This window comes from Octopus bimaculoides, chromosome 6 (assembly GCF_001194135.2).
Source record: "Octopus bimaculoides isolate UCB-OBI-ISO-001 chromosome 6, ASM119413v2, whole genome shotgun sequence".
In the NCBI taxonomy this organism is placed as follows: Eukaryota; Metazoa; Mollusca; class Cephalopoda; order Octopoda; family Octopodidae; genus Octopus; species Octopus bimaculoides.
Genome location: NC_068986.1, coordinates 113868199 through 113873482, shown reverse-complemented (window position 1 = coordinate 113873482; position 5284 = coordinate 113868199).

The window sequence follows — 5284 nt, the reverse complement described above, 5'->3', positions numbered from 1 at the left end:
TCGAGTTACATTACATCTGAAATATGAAAGTAGGTGGTCATCATGGAAATGGTTTTGATTATAGATCTGCTCGTTTAAAGCTAACTTGGGGCTAAACAATTACAACATAGACATCAAGAACCAATTCACTTTGTTTCCCTACTTTGTAGTCCGTCTGTAATGTCAACTTAGCTCGAGAATATCATTTGATTATAATCTACCAAACACTTTTGGTAGATTTCCAACATTTATGTCCAGGTAATATTTTATTAATATTTTAGTAGTAGCCTAGTGTCGCATAAACCTGCCGGTTACTATGGTCTTTGTATACATTTATGACAGAGAAATTTAACCTGTTCTCATCTTTCCAAGCAGTATCTTGTTGGACATAGTTGCATTGATCTACTTATTAGCTGAAGGAAATTATGCAGAGGCATCAGTCGTGCGAAACATAACATCTCTCAGAATGCAAATATACTTAGTACGATACACACTATATCAATATATTGAAATAATTGTATCATAAAACTATTTTGACAAGGAAGAAAATATAGCATTGATGCTACTGTTTCCTGATCTCCAAAACTGGAGAAAGAGATCAAAGTGAGGGACGAAGTTATCTTAAAGACAGCCACTCGGTGGAGCCTTTGAAACATAAAGGACACCCCTAAAGCCACCAAGGAACTAGTTGGTGATGGTATTTCGTGCCACAGATTAAGTCTACACCACTATGAGGAAATCTTGAAATGTTAAAATCAACTCAATGGATAGTTAATATCTGGTTTGGCACTGCAACAGTGACAACTCTAACAGTTTAGTAAGATTAAATTAAAATTCCACAAATTAACGTATTAACTGGTGAATTAATACAAATTTCGGACTATTGACGAGACCGGTAACAAGTTCGAGCGCGTTTCGATGTTAACATACCTCCCCAGGGACAGATTGTTGCCAAAGTGCTTGCCAAAGATTTATACGTACTTTCACAATAATTTTCGCTTCATTAATTAACACTCTTGTTTTTCAACACCGTTAATTATGTAAACAATCAATCGCAGTTATTAAAACAATTCATACTTTTTCCACTTTTCTTTTCCAAAACTGAGCTGCTGGTCCCTTCATGGTATTTCTGGTGATGCTTCCTAACTGTTCTTCTCAGATATACTTGTCCAATATCCATATCCATGCTATTACGAATCCATGCATTAGTAACTGCATACTACTTTGAGCAAGGGTCTTCTGCTTAGGTCCCCAGGATGAAGAATGTCTCAGTGAATCTGGAAAACGGAAACAGTGTGGAAGACCGGAATATCTATCTATCTATCTATCTATCAGTATATATAGCATATTATCCTCCATTTTCTAATTCTTATACAAATTTTGGGTAAAACCTCCACATTTACCCGCTCCCATTGATTGCACCTAATACAGCACTAGTGTAGCAATAATTGGGTACCCTCCCAGCAGTATACTGGATAGATACTATCCCTTAGTGGGTTGAACCCCCAAACCCTAACTCTCTCACGTTATATATACATACATATATATATATATATATATATATATATATATATATATATATATATATATATATATATATACTGTCTTATGTAGCTTCGCTGAATGACGATCACACGGGGAATGAAGAACAATACTCCTAATTTCTCATGGAGCTTGACTTGGACATGAAGAACATCAGATGAAGAAGATGACAATATGAAGTTGAAGAAAATGCTGCCCTGGGCCAGGTGTCTCCAGATGAATTTTAGTAGGGGTTAGAATTTTCTGTACCTGGTCCTGAATAAGCTTATGTCTAGTGTAAATCTGTTTAGAGGCGCCTGTTTAGTGCCGCATATTGCCATGTACATACATCTAAAGACGACTTTGAGAAGCAGGATCCTCGCAATGGGCAGTCGGGAAAGATTTCAGGAGAAAGAAAGAGAGAGGGAGAGAAAGAAGAGAGAGAGAGAGAGAGAGAAAGAAAGAAAAGAGAGATAGAGAGAGATAGAGAGAGAAAGAAAGATGAGAGAGAGAGAAAGAAAGAAGAGAGAGAGAGAGTGAATGTGTGGGAGCAGGTGGGTGACAGAGAGAGCTATATACACATATACATATATAGATATATCAAAGGAACACTTCGTCGTTTACGACGACGAGGGTCGCAGCTGATTCAACGGAACATACATAGACACGTGCATATTCATCACTTGAAATTGTATTTAATATAATCACTTTATTAAGGCAGCGAGCTGGTAGAGTCGTTAGTACGCCTGGCGAAATGCTTAGCGGTATTTCGTCTGTCTTAATGTTCTGAGCTCAAATTCCGCCGAGGTCGACTTTGCCTTTCATCCTTTTGGAGTCGATAAATTAAGTACCAGTTGCACACTGGAGTCGATATAATCGACTTAATCCCTTTGTCTGTCCTTGTTTGTCCCCTCTATGTTTAGCCCCTTGTGGACAAAATAAAGAAACAAGAAACGTTGGCACGCCGGGCAAAATGCTTAGCAGTATTTCGTCTGTCTTTACGTTCTCAGTTCAAATTCTGCTGGGGTCGACTTTGCCTTTCATCCTTTCGGGGTCGATAAATTAAGTACCAGTTGCGTACTGGAGTCGATCTAATCGACTGGCCCCTTCCTCCAAAATGTCGTGCCTTCTGCCTAGAGTAGAAAAGGATATATTCGCTTTATTTTTAAGATGTGCTCGTTACATTTGGGGTATTATTTGTGTGTGCGTATGTGTATGTGAGTAAACACATGTATAAATATATATCACCACTGCCTGCCGAGCGTGGGTGGGGGTGGGGGGTAAATGATTATATGCACATGAGCATCATATATTCATATATATGATGGAGACGCTGAAATTTTCTTGACTCTAAGGGCTCGCGAAAGGCCTGGTTGGAGGCCCAAATTTCTGAGTTCTTTTACAGAGCTCAAAAACACTGAAGAGTGTGAATGTGTGAAGAGAAATGTGAGAGGAGAATTTGTTAAATAAAATCATAATTAACTGAACCTCCTGTATTTTCATTTATCCAAAGCCAGGAACTTTTCAGCACCTCCCCATATATGTATATATATATGTGTATACATATACATATAAATAGTGAAATACATAAACTTATACATAGGTGTAATTGTGCTTTTCTATACACACCTGTGTTTGTTATGTGTGTGTGCGAGTGTTCATATATTTGTAAATGTTTTACGATCGCATCTAAATTATGCTAATAGGAATCTCGTGAGAAAACTGTATGACAGGTGCTATAAAATCCACATTGTTTGATTAAATTAGTAAAGTAACAGAAATTTGGGAGGATGAAAATTATATCGGCTTGATAGGAGCATAATTTGTCTTTGATGTAATTAATTCGGAGCTCTGAATACTAATACGATCACCACTAATAGTCGAACAACCACAGGTACGTCGTCTGCTACTACACAACATTTACACATCGAATTTTACCATAAACACCCGTATTGCCAACAGTTCGTTTCCGAATTCTTCATGACGAATATATTCATCAACACCACAAATGGAATTAATCTGCCTATCTATCTATGTGTGTATATGTATGCATGTATAATTTCATGACTACAACGTACTCTTATCCGCACACACATTCACACATATATATGGATATATATATATGTGTGTGTGTGTGTGTGTGTGTGTGTGTGTGTGTGTGTGTATGCGAGTAAAAATAAATACAAAAAAAGGGGTTTTGTATGATTGTGTATAGAGGAATATATTATTTTGTTTAAAAGAGTTCCAACACTGTCTGTTTTTTATGTTTTATTTATATTCCTGCAAAACCATTGTGGGATATACAATATATAATATTAAATAAAAATGGATGGTACAATGAAATAAAGTATTGAATGTCTTATTGAATATATGGAATATGTCTTATTGAATAGATGAAATATTGAGTGTTCAATATAAAGGATTAAATATATAAAGGAGAATACGTATTTCTATACCTTGTGGTATTTCATCATGGCCGGTATGACAGACTTTAGAGAGTGAGAGGTAGGAGGCATTATTACTCTGTGTTCGGTCAAGTATGATCTCTCTTTCTTCGCTTGACCGCCGCCCGTACACCACCTTATTTTCCTGTCTCCTGACTTCCCTCTATCTTTGTACCTTAAGGCTTCCACTTCAGACGCCAGCTCAATTTAACTTGTCCTTATTAGTCGAAAGACACCTGTTGCTCTTCTTGTTCTTTGTATTTGTAATCCTGTAACATTTCCCCCCTTTTCTCGTTTTTATGTGTGTTGTCTCACATATTTGCTAGCTTTCTTCCAAATATTTAACGGTCTTAGCTTAGAATTTTGGGCCTATTAATTTTGAACATTTGCAACAGGTCGAAAGTGTAATGATGTTTGGATGCTTGACTGGTGAAAGAAATCCACGCATGTTCCGTCCTGGTTTTCCCTGGCCGTCCGTTACGTTCTAATTCCGGTTTTTGGATTTATATATATATAAATTTCGATCCACACCGACTGCTTGTGTATCCTCATGCAATATTCGAGTGAGGCTAGATTGTATATCCAACTACAAGGACGAGTCGCGAATTCGTGAAACATGGCGTTCGTTTTAGAGGAGCAGACGTGGCTGAGGGGTTCAGGAGATGGATTTGCAGCTACGATGTTTGGGTTCAGATCCAGGCTACCATGCAATGGACTTGAACAAGAAATGCTGTGGCTCGTGGTTTGGCCGAAGTCTGAATGCATACATGCGCGCGTGCGAGTATGTATGTGTGCGTGTGTATGTGTGTGTGTGCTGAAATGCAGAAGAAAGAGGAGACGAACCACAAGGAAAGGATAAGGCAGAGTTAAAAAGAGGAAGAAAAGGAAGAATTCGAAAGTGAAGAAGCTGAAGAAGAAGGAGAAGGAGAAGAGTAAGAAGGAGGTGAAGTGGAAGATGGGGAAAAGGAAGAAGGAGGTGAAGAAGAAGACAGAGAAAGTGAAGAAGGAGAAGAAGCAGGTGAAGACGAGTGTGAAGAAGAAAAGAATATGACAGATAAAAAGGTGAAAAAGAAGATAAAGAAAAGGAAGAAGGGGTGAAGAAGAAGGTGAAGGAGAAGGTGTAAAAGAAGATGAAGGAGAAGAAGAGAGAGAAGAAGAAGAAAGAGATTAAGAAGGAAAAGAAAATGGAGAAGTAGTAAATGAACAGCAACGAGAAAAGAAATATGTGTGTCGAGAAGGATAAAGCTAAGTGGAAGAAAATTGAAATCAAGGAAGAAGTAAAAGTTTGAAAATAACGACGTTAGCTTACATACAACAGTAACAACAAGAAGAACAAGAAT